The 23,958-nt window shown below is 41.9% G+C and overlaps 1 pseudogene; it reads left to right on the top strand.

Moving 5' to 3' along the window:
* The first annotated feature begins 297 nt into the window (after positions 1-297).
* On the top strand, positions 298-397 carry LOC138517113 (U6 spliceosomal RNA; annotated as a pseudogene).
* Positions 398-23,958: the final 23,561 nt, after the last annotated feature.

Raw genomic sequence — 23,958 nt, 5'->3', positions numbered from 1 at the left:
CTGGAAAGCTGCTGGCTAGCCTGGGGCTACCTTCTGAAGCCTCAGTCCTCCAATCTGCAGTACCCACTATCTAACCACCTCCAATTCACATTCTGTCATTCTGACAGTGAACCAGAAGGTGCTGTAGAAGATGGGAGTGTTTGCCTCTGCTTGGCACCTCAGTAGCCCATCATGTTGTGGAATGTGAGGTGTTGAAGCTTTTAGGAGAGTGGGTGGATAGTTGTAGAGAGAGATGATGTGCTGAAGGGGATGCTGCTGCGTGGTCACAGCATTACCAATGAATAACTAGGGCCTTGGGTGCTCGCTTCGGCAGCACATATACTCAAATTGGAACGATACAGAGAAGATTAGCATGGCCCCAAGAGAAATAAATAAATAAATAAATAAATAGGGCCTTGAAATGATATGTGCCTCCTGGCATTGAGTCTTTATAATGACGCTCAGACCAAAGAGCAGGAGAGCTGACCCTGACCAGCATGGAGGAAAGAAACTTAAAGACGTTACAGCTAGTATCTTTTCATTGGTGGGTGGCATATGCGCTGCCAGGGGCACATCGTGCAAGTCCCACGTGCGATCCTCGAACTCAGTACTGACAGTGCTTTGAGGTTAACATTACCCATGTGCCGGCTGAGGCGGCTCAAGGAAGCTCTAGCTGCTCAGATGTATGTGCCCCAGGCAGGCATCTGATGGGCTAGAGGTGTAAATCAGTGAAGTGGGGTAGAGCACTGTGAATCAGAGACTGCTGCATACCCCGACACATGGTTAGTGCACACAGGGGAAGAGTGACATCCAAGGACAATGTGTGGTGGGCAGTTTCCCGGCGGGAGCATCCCTAGTCCCCAGAGCAGGACCCCTGAAGTTACAGGAAAAATGTACCTATCTCCAGGTGTTAAGTGGGTGCTTAGAACCAGTACAGGAAATGGCACCTGTTCGTACACCATTCGTGTGGGAGAGGTACAGTCCTAGAGTAAAGGCCTTATGTGCCCAACGGGATCAAAGGACAGTGGAACAGCTTGTGCACTGTAAGCGCGGCAAACAAAACATTTTGCGCGGCTGCCACTGGAAAAATAAAAGTACAATAAAAGGGCCTCACCCCACTTGGGGCTACCCACATCAGTTAATAGATTACCCAAGTGAATAAAGCCCAATGAATTGGCTCGCCAGGCTGGGCCCCAGTAATCATTTAGAAAAGATCACAGTGCAGTGACATTGAAGCAAGACACTGGTGCCCTGGTTATTTGGTCATCGGGAGTGTGCTTGTACACCCAAGTAGACACGAGCAGCCGTAAAGGATTGTGGAATTGAATGTTCAATCTTGTCTAGCCCTAGCTTGGTTCCTCCAGCAAAGTTATTGGAAACACCATGGGAGCCAGCCATAACATGATAACAAAGGAATGGCTTATGTAAGCATTATTTTTTGGCAATAGGGGTCGACAAATACCCAGACGAGCACAGGCATGCCACTATTACACTCTTTCTAGGCAAGGAAGTGGTACAGAACATACACCTCACCGATATCCCTCAGATGGAGGGTGGAGAATGGGAGCGGTTACATTGGAGTACCATTTATGGTGAGACAAGGAAGACGATGGGAGAGCAATTTGGCCACCAGATATTTTCACTTGCCCACAGGTCCTTGTGGACACTGAAGACAACTCTTTGGCAGACCTGAGGGTAATTGAAGTCACATGTGACTTTGCAGTGTTGCAGGATCGGTACATCAGGGACTAGTTGGTGTTGCGCATGTCCTACACCAAAGATACATGAAAGCTTTTGGCAAGCAAAGACACCTAAATTACAATAAGCATGAACGAAATCCAGAGGAATCGCAACCAGTGTGCAAAATATGTAAATGAAAAACCAGCTGCGATGGGTATAGGGAAAGTAAAAGAAATAGTACACCCTAGTTAGGGGCTGGCTGTGCAGGTGGTGAGTGGCACACAGGGTGCATCTGCATTATTCAACAATGGCCAAATAAATGTCAAAGCCCCTCACAAGAATGCATATTCCTGCTGTTGGAAGTGGGTCAAATGCTAATGATAACGAATACCGTAAGGCTATGTTGTTGCAAGTATTATCATAGATGACAATATCAAGATACCTGCATGTGCAAGAGTACGTGCATCCTCCCTGGGGTGCTTAACATCAAGGTAAGCATGGTCTCTGAAGAGGGGTGTGGCTCTGAAGAGGGGTAGGAGCCAGATTTATCACAAGCAGTTGTGCACATACAGGCAGTCACTGATCAAGAGACGGATGAGGGACTATACAGGCCACCAGTAGCTGTGTTAGTGGTTATTGATAGGAACATAACAATTCGGGCTGATTAGGGGTGTCATTACACCATAGCTTCCTTGTGCACGTTTAAGTCAAAGCTATAAGGGGAGGGAAATTACCTGAAGAGGGCAGACATTGGACTCTAATTAGGTATGCCTTGGACAAAGGATTTGTACTTTGAAACTACTACGGTGGTGATTCGGCACAATACAAAAGCATAATAATATAACAATAATAATATAATAATATAACATAGTATACAGTGTCCCCATTATAAGTGATAGGCCTTGCATGGGGTAGAGTTGTGTTACGGGGCAAGGAGATCATGAGAAATATATGTGTGGCTGAGAAGCGAGACAGCCTGCAAGGATGAGACACCAAGGGAAGTTAGGTCTTTGGACTAAATCCCAGACAAGAAGTACAGATTCAAAGTGTAGTACAAGAAGTTGCCTCCCATCGGCAGTGACCACAAACTCCAGAATTCTTTGCATCATGACATTATCTCCCTGATGAAAGCAATATGGCCTTAAATATAGATGGGCGCTGCATGAAAGATTAAACCAAGGGCTGGACTGGCCCATTTGGTCTCATCAGTGGTTTATTTAGATCGCTAACCAAGACCATGGGTGAAGTGGAGTTCGTGGCTTATGCTGCCAGTAGAGAATGGCACTGCCTGGTACAAACTGATTTGTAGCCTCCAGTGGGACACAAACGTTGCAAAGGGCGCAGGTTGAGATCATGCTCTTACTTACCCATCTACTCTTTTTATGTTGCTTATACACGATATTGCGAAGACCTGTCCATCTTGGGTGCGCATAGACTTTGTCAGCATTCCAGTTTGTAGTTCTTCAGCAGCAGAATAGCTCAACGGCTTTCAGACTAAAATCCTTCTTTAGTGAACAAGATTTGTGTTAAGTACAGAGTAATCCTTCCGGTTTTCATAGTACGTTTGATTTTCTATGTGGGATTTTGCTTTCCTTCTTTGGAAAAGATTGACGCGTACTAAGAAGAGGGATAAGTATTACACATAGCTGACCAAAAGGGAAATGTTCTAATTGTATTCTTGATAACAATGAAAAATGTTTAAACCAAGAGAAATCTTTATTTAATCATGACCAGAGGTCCAGTGCTTTTCACAATCTGTTGGGTCTCTCACTAATCATCTTGCCAGGCAAGAGGTGTATCAAACATGAATGGCAAAAACCAATACTTTTAGCTTTGTATGGTGAAAAGGTTCTCTCTGTTCACACACGCACTCATAAGTGTGTGGGGGATCAGTGGTAGGGATGTCGGGCAAATAGAGGGAAGCATAAAATGAGGGAGGGATGACTAGAAGAATGAATAAGGATGGATGAGAGAAGGAGATGACATATACATGAGTGCAAGATGGTGTATGAGAGAGTGAGAAATGATATATGAATGCATTAATAAACGAATGGATGCGGGATCTAAGGAAGGCAGGTGCGCCTGAAGACGGTGGAAATAATAGGTGTGAATTTGTGCAGAGGGGCAGCTAAGGCAGTTTGGATGCACCCGGCTTGCGGTGGAGTGAAGCGTGAAGCCACAGTGTCCCCGAGCCGTAGTATTCTGTGCTGCTGGAAGATGTTTACAGGGGGTGGCCTGTTCCATACAAAACGCCCTTGTATTTGGAAGCACTGTGGAGGGTGGCTATGGTAATTTGGAGGCAGTTGGGAGGAATGAGAGGTCAGCGCTAACAGTGCTTCTTGCACCGTGCCATGGTTATGATGGTTTGTTTCAAGCTCACCCTAGCCCTATGTTCGCCGGAGTAAGAAGTTAAACTGAAACTGAACACAAGCGATCCTGGCATCCCTCGGCCTGCCAACATCTACCCTGCCCACTGAGTGGCATCCTGTGCCCTTTATGATTTTACAGCCCTTCAAAGCCTGCCACAGTTTGACGAACTCTCATTACAGTTAGGCAGTTACAGACCCATGTATTTAAGATGTGTTATTAATTAGCAAACCTTTCCATTTTGGTTCACAGTGAAGCATCTGTTTATCTGAGGTGGTTCCTGGTAGATTAGTTATGAGGTTGGGTCAGTGACACTAGAGTGGATTTTGTTTCAGGCTTCTGAAGACTGGACTGACATATTACCACAACCCCTTATTTGATGTTTATTGCTTAGCCTTGCTTTGCCGTGAAGTTCAGGAGCAAGGAAATTGAGCCAGTAACTGATTTCAGGGTGACAGTATTGGAACTTCAAACTATGTTGAAGAACTGTGCAGCATTTTTAGTTTTTAGGCCCACTCCTTCCTGTTTGACAATCTTTTGCACTGTGGGTATAATCTCATGTATTCTTCCTCGTTCCAGGAGACTGGGGACCATTGGCTTAGAGCCCGGACCATCTGAGGATATAGTAATTTCCCTGATTAATCATTACTGTTGTGAGATAAGTTATTTATGCACTTGGGTACTTTAGATTTCATAGGTTGTAAAGGACTTCACACCCACCACAAAGGCTAGATTGTATTGCTTATTTTAATTGTGTTTTTATAAATGTATACTATTATTAATTTGGATTACTGTCATGGGTCATTTATGCACATAGGCACTTTACATTCTTTAGGCTGGTAACAGAGGTATATGCTGTTGAATCAAAAGGCCCACCAGAAAGATTAGATTGCACTGATTGTTTAATTGTGCATTTCTAAATGTAATGCTTTGGTCTTGTCATGGTCAAGTGGAAGGTTCCTAAGGATGTGAGGACCAAAGGTGGTGCAAAATCTAAAATTCAAAGGGAGACCAATCCCTTTTGCAAAAAGGCAGTGAATGATTTAGAAGCAAAACACTCTTGTGCAGAACGCTCATTGGGGGTTGACATAAATGAGCTAACTCCTTCCTGAAAAGAGTTGTGTTCTCTGGTAGCTACCATTCATGACCTCGTAAGTAAGAACATTCCAACAATGGCAACCAGTGACAACTCTGGCTATTTGACTGGGAACTCAATGAAGAAAAAGGACAGTAACTTCAAATGTACAGCCCCCAAAGTACTGCCTGAGCTGATGCAAGTTAACTGAGTTAATAACAGGAGAAAAGATACAAATAGGTTACTAACATTGTCATCAACATCATCATTATACGTTTATTTGGATACAAATATTACATGTCACATCAGATCAAAAAACAATTAAAACAGCAATTCCAAACAGAAAAATAAGAATAATAGTTTCAAAATATATACAAAAGTTAATCAACACTAGCTTAAAAACACATCAGTTAGACAAAACCCATGATAAAAAAATCCAGACAGTGTCTCCTTGCATTCATTGCCCTTTTTAATTATGATAATAAAGCCCAAGCCACACAAGGTAAGCCAGCCAAATGGAGATAGTGTAAGACTGGGCGGCATTGTACAAAGTTCTGATCCCAAAGTACTTGGAGGATCGTATGTTTCCTCATGTCTGAATAAAAAGGACAAAAAGTATGCAATGAAGAAGATCCTCCACAGCCATGTAACAGCAGTGGCAGTTGGAGTCATCAGGAATACCAAGCCAAGCAACTGTATTGCATCTTAACATTAAACTGTTAAAACAAGCTCTAGTTATTGGCCAACAATCTCCTTTCCTGTTGGTTACTGGTAAATACATTTGGATAGACTCCACCTTGCTTATACTTGCATGAACTCTGTTGGAATGGATTAAAAGTTCTTTCAATTCTCGCTGCTCCTTGACAAAATAGCTAAACCTTTCATTGCAAGTGTTCTTCTGAATCTTGCTCAATAAGCTGACCGGTAAAAATATCAATGGTGCGTTCATCTCAATCAAACAACGTTTAATGTATTGCAAACAAAGGATCTTAAACTGATCGTCTAGGCAGAGGAGGGCATGAATGATATGTCAAGTGACTGCTGCTATAGGATTCCACCAAATACGCAGCCAATGAAAAATTGGGGCCATGCGCCATTCATCTTCCAAGAACTTGGCATCCAGCTCCACGTGCACTGCATATTTGGGAGCTGATGTTGGCAAACCAAGGAATGTCTTTAAAAAGTGGTTTTCCTGTATCTGAAGCACTGAAACATTATCATGCCCCCATAAAGCGGCCCCATAATTAGTCATTGCAATGGTCAGTGCATCATACACTTTCATTATCATGGGGAGAGGTTGCCCCTGGCATTGCGCAATAAAACGGCATGCCCCGACCAGTGCTGGAGCCATTTTAGTTATTTGTTTCTTTATGGGGGCATGACCTGACAACTCAGAGGAAAAACATATTCCTAGATAGATAGTCAAAATCAGTAACCTTCGGGATAGCAAACCCATTACACATCATCTTATTAATTGTAACTTTCTGTCGCTTTGTGACACTTGCCATAATGGTAGATTTAGAGATGTTAACTTCAAGGTCCAAATCATCAATACATTGAGAATATATAACATTAAAAGAAAACAAAATATATCTAAATGTACTAAAGGATGGAAAATTAATGGTAATGGTGGTTCCATATCTGACCCAAGTTCACCAAACAGGCATCTTAAGTGGGCTTCTTAAGCATAAAGGAAATTAGTCCCTACCACCTTCTAAGCTTGTCCATACATATCTGAATACATTAAGGACCAAAGATACACAGTAATGCCTCATGTAAAGCGCCTTGGATTAAAGCGCTATATAAATTAAAATAAATACAAATACAAATAATGGAAAGTTTGATTCACAACATTAGTGAGAAGATCCATAGTGTAGAAGAGGCATTATATATGCTTAATACTTTAAGTAAAATACATTCTCTTACCTAGTTAATGCTACTTGATGCTAAGGCTGCAACAAATGTCTAATTGGTGCAAATACTACTCTAGGCTGGTGGAGGAGTATGACAACATCAGAAGATACATGTTCCATTCAGAATAATCATTCAACTGATGGTGAATCCACAGCACCCACAAGACATATTAGAGTGTATGAATCAGGACGTGCCAGATATCACCTACAGGACTTGCAGGATAATATTCATGGGGAAGCATATACCAGGATGCACAAAGGTCCAAAGATCCATGCAGATTGTTTTGTTCTTCTGCCGCTGACCATGCCTTTAGTCCTAGTTTTAGTCAATGTTCTGGGTAGTGTAGCATACATTTTGGAATGAGCGGCAGGTCTTTAAGAGCAGTTGGTCCAATATTGATATATATACAATCTAGCCTGTTTGCACCAGCTGCAATCCCAACCCAACATTGGATAGATAGGGAACACACTGGGTGGCTTATCAATAATACATTTGAGCCATTATCATCCTAGGTTAGTGTGGATTGACTACTTCCAATAAGTGGCACAACTGGAATGATTGCATCACTGAAGGGAGTGGTTAGACCTTCTCCAAAAGGGATGATTGAACATCTAAGTATGCCTAATATGATCTTGAATCCAAAGGTGAAGTCAGTGGTGGTACCGCCAGTTCAGAGCCCAAATATGGGTGAAAACCAAACAGAGGTGAATCAGAGTTCTCCCAGTTCAGTCAAGATTATATCAAAGAACAGACCTGGGTTGAAGGCAAAACTGAACGGCATGGACTGGGTCGGTATTATTAACACATATGAGATAATAATGTTACAAGAAACCTGGCAAGTGGACCAAACAGACGGACTGGCATATTCTTCCTTTTTGAAGTGTTAGCCACAAAAAATAAAAGGGGTCTGCAATTCTGGCAGCTTTTTTCTTTTAACCCTATGAACTTTGACTTTCAGCATCACTATAAACACAGCACGATATTGAATAACATGAAGGTACCGAAATTCTCAATTATCTATGGCCAGTCCTTTGCTATTATAAACGTCTGCAACCATAAGTCATGGCTGCTGCAATCCCAACCCAACATTGGATAGATAGGGAACACACTGGGTGGCTTATCAATAATACATTTGAGCCATTATCATCCTAGGTTAGTGTGGATTGACTACTTCCAATAAGTGGCACAACTGGAATGATTGCATCACTGAAGGGAGTGGTTAGACCTTCTCCAAAAGGGATGATTGAACATCTAAGTATGCCTAATATGATCTTGAATCCAAAGGTGAAGTCAGTGGTGGTACCGCCAGTTCAGAGCCCAAATATGGGTGAAAACCAAACAGAGGTGAATCAGAGTTCTCCCAGTTCAGTCAAGATTATATCAAAGAACAGACCTGGGTTGAAGGCAAAACTGAACGGCATGGACTGGGTCGGTATTATTAACACATATGAGATAATAATGTTACAAGAAACCTGGCAAGTGGACCAAACAGACGGACTGGCATATTCTTCCTTTTTGAAGTGTTAGCCACAAAAAATAAAAGGGGTCTGCAATTCTGGCAGCTTTTTTCTTTTAACCCTATGAACTTTGACTTTCAGCATCACTATAAACACAGCACGATATTGAATAACATGAAGGTACCGAAATTCTCAATTATCTATGGCCAGTCCTTTGCTATTATAAACGTCTGCAACCATAAGTCATTACGGACTGTACAGGCAATCTCCCTATTTTGATTGATACAATCTTAATATGCCGGTTCTTTAATAAGGATCCCAGCCAACCAAATAACATTGTATTAGTTGGCTGTAAGTAAGACCTTTTTGAAACTAACCCCAATGAAGTAGATGATGGTAGCAACACAACAGTCTTAAAAGAAAATAGAGACAACGTTGTAGCCTTGTCTCTCAGGACCCACTTGATGGAGTTGGGTTTATGCCAGCTAAGTGGTCAAACTGAGGGGGATTGTCCAGGTAATTATACCTTTGACAATGGTAGAGAGCGAGGAGTACAAGTGATTATATCTTTTTGCCAGTAGAACACTGGGAAATTATTAAGGACGCAACCATGTTGAAAGCGATCACAAAGTCCCAAGTTTGACAATTGAAATACAAAGCAAAGAACAGATGGAAAACAGTAATGTCCACCTGGTTCAAGAAATATTTACTTACAACAGAAAAAAATCTAAGAAGAAATGCCTCAAAGCAGGAGGAGCTTAATAGTAAAGTAGTGAGGGAAGAGTACATCTTAATTGCATATTATTTAGGTCACGGTCAACAACGTTAATATAGACTAGCCCGCTTAACACAAACAAAGACTTTGGCCATTATTGACACCTGCACCCAAAATGTTGAAAGTTCTATGCAAACACCCATGGCTGGATGACACATGCAAACAGCTGTCAGACGGCCCCATTGTGCAGGCCATAAATCAGGAACGCTCTGATTTTCATGGAATATGACTTGGCGACCAGGGGAGCTCATGAGCCAAAAAAAAGACTAGCGTTCCCGGACAGCGTGAGGTGTGTATGTGGTAGATGCACCATCACGTGACACATGCAACATATGGCTCTTTCTTTTCCATCAATAAACCAGGAACAGGAAGTTCAAAAAGCTCTTCTCAACACTAGTGTCTGCCGTAGAGTAGTGTGTCCTGCATTCATTTAGCATTTGGTTCTCCTGGATATTTGGACCCCGGCCTGCTCATAAGGATTACCACTTTTTGGAGTTCCCTGTACCATTATGCTTGGTGACTTGACCATGGCCTGCTAATTAGGATTACCATATTTGGATCTTCTCTGTTTGCCTCACCTGTTTCTTCTCTCAAGGACATATTTTTTGACTCATGTTTGGAACTTGGGGTTTGAGGAACTTTGTGGTGTGTGTTGTCATCGAGAAGGATTTTTCTTTGGAACTTTCTCAACCTGGAATGTCGACCCTTGTGACAACCCTTTTGGGCCACTCTTTTTTCCTCGGCGTTAACTGTAAGACGTATCCGTCTTCTGTTAGTATAGGAGCTGCTTTTTTCCCCAGGGTTGGGGAATGGGGTTTCCTGGCCTATGGACTTTACCTCACATCCCCTTTTTCGTAGGAAAGTAGTAGGTGTATTGCTTTTCCACTAATTCATCAAGGTAAGGTATGTCGGCTGGGGGGAGCATCATGGGGTCCAGGTTGCTTGACATTAACCCTTGTGTATCTTGTCTTGCCGTTATGATTGAGGGCCTCTTGGCATACCTCTGCTGTTTCCGCGTCATTCCTCTACACATTTGTGGAAAGAAAACATGTGTGTTTGGGTCAGGGGGAAAGTCTGTTTCCACCAAGGGTAGTGTTTGGGTTAAAGCATGACAACAGCAGAGAACTGCTCTGCATCAAACTATTAAGGAAGTCTTTACGTGCTTTACTTTCTTTCCATTCTCCATTTCCGCTTAGGCTCCTTCTAAAGGTTGCGTTCCGGTCTCCTTTTCCCCTTTTTTGCTCCCTTTCCCCTGTATTCCCTCTTCCCGTTTCCCCAGGTTGGCTTATTGATCATAGTTACCTTTCTCTCCCCAAACAGGTCTTCCTCCAGCCCATCCTACCAGGGAGCCCCTCTCCCCACTTCAGCCAAGCCCCGATCAGCACTAGCTCTCCCTGCCACCTTAGTTGTCCCATCCCCTCCGGCCCCCATCGCGCCCTCCTGTTCTAGAGAACCCCATCCATCAAGCGCTACCTATCCCCCAGAGCCCAGCATCCTTCTTATCCCCATCCTCTTCCCCTGCCTTTCGCTAAGGAGGGGTCCACCCCAACTAACCCCCCTGCTCCTCCTGGCCCCTACCCCCCGCACTCCAAGCCCCCCACCTCCCCCAGTTTCTTTTAGATCTCCTTAAGCAGCCAATCACAAAGGGCCCCCTTCTCTTGAGCCCCCCCTATCTTCCCCCAATCTCCCAGGGGCCCAACCTTTCCCCTCATTTACCAACGTACTTGCCGGATCCCCGTTTACAGTGCAAACTTTCAATTAACCCCCCCCCCTTGCTGACTTCATTGTTGCTTTGCAATTTTCAGTTTCCAACGATGCACTTCCCATTTCCCCCACCCACTTTTGGAGTTGGAAAGGTCTTCCAAGCCCCCTAACTCTCCCCATTAACGTGGGCCTCCCCTGAGTCTAATACTCCTGGGCGCCGTTCTTAATAAACTGATGGCTGTGCAGTTCCCCTTGTGGTATCCGCCAGTACTTTCTAACGGGAACACCAGGTAACATCCGCTGGGCTTGTCTGCAAGAGAAAACATCACACATCATTACAACATTGTAAAGAGGGAGGGCGGGAGGGCAACGTAGGAGAGAGCCAGCAAGGAGAGACCCTACAGGGTGGAGTGGTGCCTGGCTCATCACCCTCCCTCCCCCCGCGACTCCTTATGCCGCTGTGCCTCGTGAGGCAGTCGGCACTAAGGGGGACCCCCGCCGAGGGGCCCTCCTTCGTAGGGCATGGGAGCCCGTTGTAGCGCCGACACCCTCAGTGGGGTGGCACGGTGTCAGCCCTCGTTGCTCTCCAAGCCCCCCCCCAGCTTTCATTCCACATTCCGTCTCTCACTCCTGCCCAGCTACCCTCCTCCCAAAGCAGCCCAACCCCCATCACCAAAAGGATAGGCAGAGACCAGTAGGATGAGTGGGAGAAAAAATTGCCACAGCAAACTTTATTACACATAAAGTCAGGAGTTAAGAAAGTGACAATTCGACCCTGGTAAGCTAAACCTGTGATGGGAAAATTACAATTGGCCTTGGGTAACAGGAAACAGACCTTAAATGTTCAGGCCTCAGTAGATCTAATTGAAGCAGTGAACATGAAGGATACCTGGCAATTTTAAAAGTTTGTCGTAAAGTACGCACAGGTTCTCAGTGGAAATGCCATTCCAGTCCACACCCCAAGCTAACCTGGGATTTCCTGCTAATATCCTGTATATACGGTCAGAAGGGCATACATGAGAAGGGTATCTTCAAGGGGGCACAGGCAGTACATTTCTTGGAGACTAATAATATATCCGTGGAACTATGAGAACCCCTATTGACCGTGGAGTTTAACTCAATGTCGTAGGTAGGATCTTCTCCAGACTGATAGAGAACAGGGATAGCTGTTATGATATGTAAAAAGGACTATATCCCTTTTGGATGAGAGCGCCAACTTACCTGCAAAGTTAGTACTTGTGAGGTTAATGGTTCAGGTAGATGATAATGCAAATCTTTCTGACAATCATCTGAGATTCAGGATGGAAATGGGAACACTTCAGTGCCTGAATTTGCAACTTACTATTTATAAATAGTTTCATGGTGCTCATCTGCCTTGCGCTTAGGGACTTATGTTCTCTTTCAACTTTGTTACGAAGTTAATGTACTCCACAATACTAGAATCCTGATCCTATTTCTGATCTTACAAGCACATCTTCACACGGATTCATCACCAGAACAAGATCTTTGAGGGCCAGTGATTTCTCTGAGTCAGTGACTGCAGTAACCGTTGTCCGCCCGTGTATTTCTGCCACATCTATTTAATCCATAGACAGGTATCGTAGTCGGCAACAGTTAATGTCTCCCGGAATAAGGGTAGACATATACTGGTTCTAGCTTTTCCGATGATAGCTAAGACCCCGTGGGCCTACAAAAGTTGCTGACAGCTAACAAAGAGCATATCTGGGGCCCTGATATCATTGTGATGTTCCGAAATCTTCTGTGATGGTTATATCTAAAACAAAGAGAGATTGTAGGGGGAATATATGTAAGCAGCCAGAGAATGCATCATTCTGCTCACCTTCAGGATTTAATGGTTCATTAGCTTGTACAGATCATTTGGAAAAACTGAGGCAGAGCATGTACTAGGCCAATGGCAGCAATTTCAGATTTTCCCAACGTACCTCCCATAATCTTGCTAAATAGAAGCTCAGCATTTGGAGAGTCAAAACTGTGGAGAAAGCAAGATATGCGGCTGGTGCTTCGAGGCAGCCTGACCCTCTAAACGGTAATAAAATACATTCTTATGCTCATTATTGGGTTATTTATGTCTGACATGTATGCGCATTGATAAACAGGAATTGGGTGCTGCCGCTCAACCCATGGAATTATGGGACTATTTATAGTTCAATAGAAAGCTCCCTTTAGCGCAAAAGGTTATAGAGCACATCATATCGTAAAATCCCCTGGTAGAAGTACTTTCAGGGGAATCTGGAGGCACTGTGTCTTTTATCTTGGAAATGGTCGAAAATTGGTTAGGCATCAATGTGTAAAGCATCACAAAGAGCTCAGAAAGCAGACTGATCTAAAAGAAAATTTGGTCAAAGCATGGATTTTCTGGTATAAGTTCCCAACGTTAGACTCAGGAAAGGTACTCACTTTAGATTTAATTTGATAACTGCAAGAGGTATCTGGGAAAAAAATAGATAAGAGTGACATGAGATGCCAATGTGTGAATGGTGACCTCGAGACTACAGCTCATTTGCTTTTGAATAGACTTTCATATTATGACCCCATGCAATGTGAAATTCCACCAGCTTTAAAGAGAAACGATTGTATTCAATGGAAAAATGTAATGTTGTATTTACTTTTGCTCAAGGGCATATATGCCTGTTATGCGGTGGGACCTTTTCTGCCTGAGGTAGTTTATCTTCGTAGCATGTACTCATGACAGTTCGAAGATCTAGGTGTGCTTGCACCTTACTCATTGCTAAAATATGGAATAGAACTATTGAATCTTTAACAAGGTGAATGGAATGAAGTGGAATCGTTGTCATGCTCTATAGTAGACACGTTCATAAAGTCACAGCACCCACGTCTTCTACTTTCACAAGGCAGTCTGTGCTCAGAGATATACCAGATGGTACTGTATCATGACAAGTCACATGCACAGCAGTTAGGAAGCTCAACGTTTGGAAAATACGGGGTTCCAGGCATAGTGTGCAATGGGGCTTCCCTCAGGTAAGGTGAGGATTCAGAGAGGTTTGGACAGGGTGAAGATTGCAGTACAGGGGCACCAAAAAATATGCTTGCCATAGTAAGTCAATTCGCAAACCCCTGACAATGTGGGCAGGGATTCAACGTAAATTAAAGGTGTAGTGTGGGTGCTTTCTGGGAAAATAGGATGAGTGTTGTGGGCACAGGCTGAGTGAGCATGCGGTGAACGGAGGGAGCTGAGGCAGGATAAGCTCTCAGGGAAGAGGCTGGGTGAGGACTTTGAGCACAAGCCACGTGAGGCCTGGAGGCTCAGTAGAGATGGCTTGTTTTTCTGCTTTCTCTTCTCTGTTCTGGCACCTTGCCTTTAGCGACAATTTGGTATAACACCCTTCAAAACAACCATTGACAATCATCAAATAACAATTTTAATACCAATTATAAGCTCAAACAGCCCCTGCCTTGCCTTTGGCCATCCATCATCATCATTGTACACTTAATTCCATATCTTTGGATGGGCCATTGCTGCTTCCTCCGTCGTCCCCAATTTAAAAAGGAAGTTCCCTTTCCTTGTTTTTGCATCAAGCTGGCCTGCTGCCTGATCAGCAGGAGCTGGCACCGTGCAGCACGATTTTCCCCTGCCCTGCCGCAATATCCCCGTGGGTGGGATCATTCTGTCAAGGGGCCCTCTTTGTGGGAGATTGGTTCAAATAAAACCCACTGGTTTCATTACTGTTGATTAAGAAAACCGGTCACACTGATGTTGCACACCTTGGTTAGTTATGTGTAAGCTAAAATGAATTGGTGATTAGATGATTAGATGTTCTTGGGGATAGGGGGAGAGTAACACCACCCTGGCACAAGGTGGCAAATAATGGAGAGAAAAAAAAGAAGAGTCCCAAAGAGATAAGGACCCTTGTGTCCCCTGAACACCACTATACTGCAATGCAGTCAAAATGCAATCAAATCTGTAAATGTTCTAATTACAACAAAATCAAAAGAAACACTTTTTTTTCAAAAAACATAAAGTTATTTTGATCAAATAATATATGGAACAGAGCTCTATGCAGTTTGGGATTCCCCCTTTGTCAGGAGCAACATTATTTCAAGATTCCAGTACATTTCAATCTTCCTGTTCTACAAGGTAAATACAACAAATTTAGATAATAAAAATGTCATCATATCAGGCCTCTCTCCCACTATACAGGACTCTCAAATATAGGTGTGTTCCCCATATCTGCCTATTGTATTGTAAAACCTACTGTAATGTGAAACCTAGGACTTTCACCAACTATGCAGGATTCTCAAATCTAGGTCTGTTTCCCCATGTCTGCCTATTGTATTATAAAACCTACTGTATTGTGAAACCTAGGCTTCTCTCCCACTATCCAGGACCCTTAAATCTAGGTGTGTTTCCCCGTACCAATATTGTATTGTGAAACCTAGGCCTCTCTCCCACTATGCAGGACTCTCGGGTCTAGGTGTGTTCCCCATGTCTGCTTATTAAACTGTGAAGCCTACTGTATTATGAAACCTAGGCCATATCTCCATATCTGCCTATTGCAACTGCCTTCTCTGCAATGGACAAAGATCTCTGCAGCCAAACAACATTGAAGCCTATGCTATGTATACATTACACCACGTCTGTGGACACAGGCTGCAGGCACGGCCAAACATCCATGCACCACAGAATTCAGCTAGGGCTATGCTCATCGGGTCTACATGCGCATATAGCCATTCAAACTGAAACACCTGCATACCTCAACACCTCTGCCACTAACATACAGTGACTGCCATCAAAAAGAAATTCAGTATAGCTGGACACACATCGACTCTTTTTAACAATAGCACTCTATCGCAAACCTCCACCAGTGCCCACTCGCATTCCTGACCGCTTTGGGCTGCTTAGTCGAGCCTACCCAGCCACCTAAGTCTTAGACCGGCGAAAAATGCACACATGCATCACCTAATATAAAATTCTTAGAACCTCCAGCACATTGACTACGGTCACCGAGGGCATTCCAACCACAAAGCGCATTGAGGCCATACAAATCGGGAAAGAGCGCTATATAAATAACTAAATACAGTACAATATAATACAATATCACTCAAACACAAAATCAATCCACTTTTCAAATGATATCATCTCTGTGGTCTCCCATGATCAAGAAACCTTGTTCACTTGGATTTTAGAGAGAGTCAAAACTCGTTGTGTATAGGATTCATGCGTGGAGAAAACACTCATCAAAGTCGGATGTCCATGGCGATATATACCACTCTAAGAAAAAAGGAATGTGTGTGGTACAACTAGATTCGGATCTGGGCCTTGCAGCAAGGGCTGTGTTGACAGATGTAACTAATCTTTTTTAACACAAGCTCCAACATAATTAATGATGGAACCTTACCTCTAATATTGGTATAAGTATACATGTGCTGAGATAAAACCAGAATTCATCATGCTGTGAATCACAAATGGATCATCAGTTCTAAGAATCTAGAGACCAAAAGACAAAAAAGATAGAAAAGGATAAAGAGGGGGGCATACAGAGTCTTAAAAGGTAGTTATATGGGGATTGCCAACGTTTTCACTAAGATACGACCAGGCTTACCTCTGGTCTTAATGTCCACTGGTTCAGAAAATGCTGATGGATGTGTGTAGAATCACTTGCTAATATCACCACCTGTTCAGTATGCAAGCTCAAAGCTGTAAATATGACAGATATGTGTGAGGGCTGCTTCCTGATCAGTGAGGGCTGGGACTGTGTGTCACACATTTTCCCCTTCCCGCCCTCCCACAATAACCCTGTGGGTGGTATCGTTCTGTCTCACTCAAGGGGGCCTCTTTGTCAGAGACTGGTTCAAATAAAACTCACTGGCTTCATTACTCTTGATAACAGGCTGCTTTATTCAAGACAGGCCTGCTTTACAACTCAACATAATGAAACATACTCTTTTAAATCCCCTGAAATTTTCTGTCAATCAACTTTCTTCCCCTTCTTCTTTCCTTGTAAGCCCCCTGTTTTCTTGTACTTCTTCCCTGCTTGCCCCCCCCCCCACCTCCAGGCTTGTCTCTTTTGTTCTTTAGCTTTTCTTCTGTGCTCCCCTCTTTCTCTTTTCTTTTGTCAATCGTACCTGCCTGCACTAGGACCATGTACTGTTGTTCTTTTCACTTTGTTTTACTAAACCCATCTATTCTTTTTTACAAGCTTTTAAACTCCCACCTTGCTCATCTTTCTTTTCAGTTTTTCTGCTCTCTAATATCTGGTCAGGCACTTAGCAAGACCCTCCCCAGATGGTGTCTCAATGACCCCCCAATCTTCCTTCCCACTTCTTTCATAAATCTGTCTACAACATCCACCGATTTGCAGAGGTATATTCCTGTTGCTATAAAAGACAGGTGCACTCCATCCTGCCTAAAGAACACTGGATCCTGAAATATTTTGACCTCATGCCCATTATCCCTATATCCACAGCTTTGCAAGAACCTAACACTTCCCTGTTAATTTCCTTCCTAGCTTTATCAATAGCTGCTGGTTTTCTAGTATCCCTCCAAACCCTCCTTGGAATGAACTGTCCATACAATTTTAGTAAGAAAAAACAATTTCCCAAGAACAAGCTACCTATTGGTGTCACACATATGGGCTTGAGGTCTAGACAAAGATTTGGCACATTTTGACAATAATCTTGTGTTTGAAGCAAATATCACAAGATATAACACATAGGCTAGTATTTTATCACAAATATATTAACTTTTATTAATCTTCATAAAATATTGAGCCCGGTGGGTTCAATTATTAAAAGAACACAAAGAACAATAGAGATAAATCACAATCCTGTTAAATAGCATGAAACAATCATATGGAGATAACACAGTGTGAGTCAACTTGTTTCATCCTGATCCTATATCAAAACACTATTGTTTCTCAAGGTGATGTTAGTCATTCTAAGGGTGACTTGTCAACATGAATATTTTTATAGTGAAGCTATTACAAAGAGTCCCCAGTTGGAACAGTCTGTGGGCATAAGCCCATCTATACAAAGTGTCGACAGGATAGCTCTGTTTCCAGCCTTATAGGTACAAAAAACAAAAACGTTTTTTTCATTTATAGCTGACTGTTGTCCATTCAGCCAGTGTAGGACCAAAATAAGGCTTTCATCAGGACACGTTAGAGAGGTGTTTTTGACCCAAAACTCAGCGTCTTCACAGTGGGTTTCGAATATTAACTGGAATATCTCTAGAGACAAACAAACCAAAAGATTAAAAACTAGCTGTGTTTGAGATATCATTCATAAACATGCCTCACCACCATTTCTATGACCTGCCCTGTCTTCTCTTGATCATTGTGCACCCAAGAAGAAATCTCTACGTGATTTTTCATATATGACTATGACAAAATTAAATTAAGTAAGTTATTTTGTGTTGTCTTTGTTGTCACTTTTAGAACACCTTAATGTGCACATACATTTCCTATTTTTGCATAATTCTACTTTTGTTGATCATTTCATTGTAACAAGGTGTTTGTTATTTTTAATACCTTATAGTGTAGCTGAAGTTTGTTGATTTTTTTCAAAAGGTTATTTCGAGGTCTTAAAGTACCTCCTCCATTTCTGTCATAGCGGAATGTGTCAACAAATGACCTTCCATGGCTAAAAAGGAAAAAAAGGAGAAGAGTGCATAAATGCACATGAGATGTGGTGGCACTATCTCCAAAAGATTTTTTATTTATTATTCCTAATAACCTATTAGGATGAGGGCCTGTGTCACTCTTCCTACCTTCCGTGAGCGCTGAAGGGGATGTCATCAGCGGAAAGTTAGTGGAATAGCCGGCGTGATGCAGAAATAGTAGCATTTGTTTCGAACGCCGTTCCGGAAAAAAGCCCGTGCTGAAAGATAACAAAGGCACATGGAAAGTTGTAAAATAAAACTTTTCCAATGTGTGCTGCGGTGTAAGGCAACTTCCTATGCAGAAAGACTTACTATTGCGAAGAGAACGGGACTGTTGCTTCTCAACCTCAGACGATCGCGTTGTCTGTAATGGAATGTCTCGACAGTCATGTGATCTTTTTTACATCTTTTTAAAGGTTTAGGGACGTGCCGCTGACGTGATGACGTCTGGCCGGATGGAATAGAACTACACCCCGGACGTCTTACAAAGACTTTTTGTGTAAAATATACCGCCATTGCAAAGTCAGGAAGACCGCATGGCTAAACCGCCATTACCAAGTCAGGCTAACCGCCTGGCAATACCACCATTATACGATCAGGCTAAACGCGTGTCAGAATGTTGTATATATCAAAGAAAGGCGGAATGTTAGTGTCATTGTGAGAGATGTTGTTGAAGATCATATGTTCATACTCATTTTGATAAAATAAGATTGTTGCCACCTCTCATAGGTGCAGGATTGGAATTATTTGGACCGGAATAGACCCTAGATATAAGGATGTTCAAAAAGAAGAAACCGAAGAAACAAGGGGAAACAGAATTACCACGTGATTATTTGTGTAAAAAAAGGTTCCATTCAATGTACAAATTTAGTCCACTGTTAACAGAATCTTGTTTGTGGATCCATTTTTGTTCTAATTTACGTAAATTGAGGTCCCTGTCTCCCCCTCGGGGATGTTGATCGAGAGTTTGTAGGACAAACCAGGTAAGGTCATTGAAAGAGTGTTTCATTTTACTATAATGATCTACTAGTGGTTTGTCTTTGATGTTATTTTTAATACATGAACGATGTTCTCCTATTCTCGTTCTGATGGTACGTTTGGATTTTCCAATGTACATAAGATTACATGGACAAATGATGCAATAGATTACCCATTTCGTTGCACAGTTGGAAAAAGTTTTCAAAGTCCATGTTCCTGTTTTTACTTCAACACTTTTGACATTTTTAGTGAAATTGCACATTAGGCATTTTCCACATTTAAAATGGCCTACAACTGGCGGAAGACTCCATAATGTGGGTTGAGTCAAAGACGTGGTGGGTAGTCTCGGGTACGTGTGAACCAATCTATCCCCGATATTTTGTAGCCGTTTAAACGCAAAACGGGGGGGAGGGATAGAAAAAGCTTCAGTATTAATCATTTTCCAATGTTTGAGAATAGTTCTCCTCAAGGCATTACTGATCGGAGTGTAGGTTGTTACACAGGTGATTTTTTCTAACTGCACACGGTCCTGTTTTACAAGGCAGGCAGCTCTAGGGGTGTTTTTTGCCCTTTTATAGGATCTTCTGATGGTATGGGGCGGATAGCCCCTTACTTTTAGGTTATTTTTTAGTTTTTCGCTGTGGACTAGGAAATCTTGTTTATCTGAACAGTTTCGCCTAATCCTCAGAAACTGTCCAAATGGAAGATTTTCTTTAAGTGAGTGAGGATGAAAACTTTCGAAATGCAAGAGTGTATTTTTTTGGGTTGGTTTTTTATACAGACTAGTTCCAATATTGTTATCAGATGTACGATATATGAGAAGGTCTAAGAAAGGAATTTCTTTCTTGTTAGCTTCCCACGTAAACTGAAGCGATAGTTCGCATTGATTCAGCCAAATATTGAAACTGGTAAGTTCTTGCATCGTGCCGCGCCAAATCATAAAGATGTCATCAATATAGCGGTACCATGCATGGATATTTTTCCCGAAGGGATTCGTGTCATTGTATATATGGATGTTCTCAAAATGATCCATATATAAATTGGCCAAATCGGGGGCAAAAGTAGCCCCCATACTTGTGCCATTAAGTTGTTGATAAAAAGAATTCTTATAAATAAAGAAATTTTTTCTAAGGGCAATATGTATGCACTCTGCAATGAATGCTGACGGGGGTTGTTTATCAGTCCGTGTTTCCAATAGTTTGAACATTACGTCAATGCATTTCATCTGTGGTATATTCGTATAGAGTGATGTGATGTCAAGGGTGACAAAAACGTCATCTGGTAGTAGAGTGACAGAGTGCAAGATGTTTATCATTGCAGTGGAATCTTGGATATATGATTTCATTTTCTTGACAAAAGGTCTGAGAAACACGTCTGCATAGACTGACAAGGGTTCCAAAAGTGAGCCTATAGCAGAGACTATGGGTCGTCCAGGAGGGCATGTGACGTTCTTATGTATTTTTGGTAGGCAATAAAAAGCCGGGATGACTGGATGTTTATTTACCAAAAACAGTTTTTCATCATCATTTATCCACCCTTCATGGGCCGCATGTGTCATCAGACTCATAATTTCTTCCATGATCTTTATGGTGGGGTCTGATGGAATGGGTTTGTAGACCGTTAGATCGGATAATTGTCTATTGACTTCTAGATCGTAAAGATCAGATCCCCATAAAACAATGCCTCCACCTTTGTCTGCCGGTTTTATTACAAATGAGGAATTAGATTCCAAATTTTTTAAAGCCAGTTGTTCTGCTTTCGAAAGATTATATGTCTGTTTGTTTTTGTTAGTACAGAGAAATTTCATATCTCTTAATATTCTATTTTCAAAGGCCAGAATTTCAGGAGATACCATGGATTGTAAGGGGGTAAAGTTGGAAGGTGGTTTTTTTCCCGATTTGTTGTCGCTCTCTGGAACTGGATCGTTTTTATCATGAAAGAAAAAGCGTAGTCTAACAGCACGAAAGAAGTTTCTCATTTCGATTTCTGTTTGAAACAAGTCTGCCCGAGATGCTGGAACAAAAGATAGGCCTTTGGACAGAAGTTTTATTTCATCGGGCAATAGTATGTGTTTGCTTAAATTGAAAATAGGGGTTACCATGTTGACGGGGGGATCCATTGGCGGGTCCGCATCCCGTGATTGCCCCATTGTCTGTTTCTTCCCCGATTTCCTCGTCGTTGAAAAAACTGTTGTTGTTGTCCTCTTTGAGGTTGTGGGATGCCACTTGGATTGGGGGTATTTGTAGAGCTGTCTGAATCACTACTGTTTGAAGAATTAGAGAAAGTAACCCACTTGGTATTTCTTTGGGGTCTCATTTGTGGCTGTCCATTCCAATTAGTCTGATTTGGGTTATGTTGTTGAAAAAAACCAGAGACTAGATATGGATATGTGATTTCCTCTTTATAATTTGCAATGTCTTTTTTTAGTTTCCAAATTTTTTTGTCTAATGTTAGTGTTTGAAATTTAGACATTTCTATATTCATTTTTTCTAGAGTGGATTTAGCCTCAGTGATACCCAAATCAGTTGCAATCTTCTTTTCTAGGGTATCAATCTCAACTTGTTGTTTTTTACTTTCTTCTTCTGCTGTTTCTATAATCAAAATCACCCAGTCACGGGAACATTTGTTGCCTACACCACTGAATCCTTTCATAAATTTAGGATTATCTAGGAAGACTCTAGGTATGTTTTTGACCTGTAAGCCCTCAGGTATAACTCCGGCTTTTAGGTACTCTATCATGAGTTGTCCGTGAGATTGGGTGCGTATTAACTTTTTTGTTTTTTGCGCAAAAAGATCCACATCATTTGTATTATTAGGTGCGGCAACAGAGGGTCCCGCAACAGGGGTCTCTAGAATCGAAGGCAGACCAATGCATTTTTTGTACATATCCTCTGTAAATGAAACAATATGTACGTTTTCCATTTTATGCTTTCGCAAAATACTCAACCAACCACGCGGGTTGTCCTAAAACTGGGGAAGTTTAATGAGCAAGGGACCACTTTTTTATTTAGGGGCTTGTGGGATGTGGTCAAAACATGATAAGAAAAAACAATTTCCCAAGAACAAGCTACCTATTGGTGTCACACATATGGGCTTGAGGTCTAGACAAAGATTTGGCACATTTTGACAATAATCTTGTGTTTGAAGCAAATATCACAAGATATAACACATAGGCTAGTATTTTATCACAAATATATTAACTTTTATTAATCTTCATAAAATATTGAGCCCGGTGGGTTCAATTATTAAAAGAACACAAAGAACAATAGAGATAAATCACAATCCTGTTAAATAGCATGAAACAATCATATGGAGATAACACAGTGTGAGTCAACTTGTTTCATCCTGATCCTATATCAAAACACTATTGTTTCTCAAGGTGATGTTAGTCATTCTAAGGGTGACTTGTCAACATGAATATTTTTATAGTGAAGCTATTACAAAGAGTCCCCAGTTGGTACAGTCTGTGGGCATAAGCCCATCTATACAAAGTGTCGACAGGATAGCTCTGTTTCCAGCCTTATAGGTACAAAAAACAAAAACGTTTTTTTCATTTATAGCTGACTGTTGTCCATTCAGCCAGTGTAGGACCAAAATAAGGCTTTCATCAGGACACGTTAGAGAGGTGTTTTTGACCCAAAACTCAGCGTCTTCACAGTGGGTTTCGAATATTAACTGGAATATCTCTAGAGACAAACAAACCAAAAGATTAAAAACTAGCTGTGTTTGAGATATCATTCATAAACATGCCTCACCACCATTTCTATGACCTGCCCTGTCTTCTCTTGATCATTGTGCACCCAAGAAGAAATCTCTACGTGATTTTTCATATATGACTATGACAAAATTAAATTAAGTAAGTTATTTTGTGTTGTCTTTGTTGTCACTTTTAGAACACCTTAATGTGCACATACATTTCCTATTTTTGCATAATTCTACTTTTGTTGATCATTTCATTGTAACAAGGTGTTTGTTATTTTTAATACCTTATAGTGTAGCTGAAGTTTGTTGATTTTTTTCAAAAGGTTATTTCGAGGTCTTAAAGTACCTCCTCCATTTCTGTCATAGCGGAATGTGTCAACAAATGACCTTCCATGGCTAAAAAGGAAAAAAAGGAGAAGAGTGCATAAATGCACATGAGATGTGGTGGCACTATCTCCAAAAGATTTTTTATTTATTATTCCTAATAACCTATTAGGATGAGGGCCTGTGTCACTCTTCCTACCTTCCGTGAGCGCTGAAGGGGATGTCATCAGCGGAAAGTTAGTGGAATAGCCGGCGTGATGCAGAAATAGTAGCATTTGTTTCGAACGCCGTTCCGGAAAAAAGCCCGTGCTGAAAGATAACAAAGGCACATGGAAAGTTGTAAAATAAAACTTTTCCAATGTGT

This window comes from Ambystoma mexicanum, chromosome 6q, assembly GCF_040938575.1.
Source record: "Ambystoma mexicanum isolate Mex_15411 chromosome 6q, UKY_AmexF1_1, whole genome shotgun sequence".
Classification (NCBI taxonomy): Eukaryota; Metazoa; Chordata; class Amphibia; order Caudata; family Ambystomatidae; genus Ambystoma; species Ambystoma mexicanum.
The sequence above is the reverse complement of the archived record's forward strand: the minus strand, read 5'-3'. Positions and strand labels throughout refer to the sequence as shown.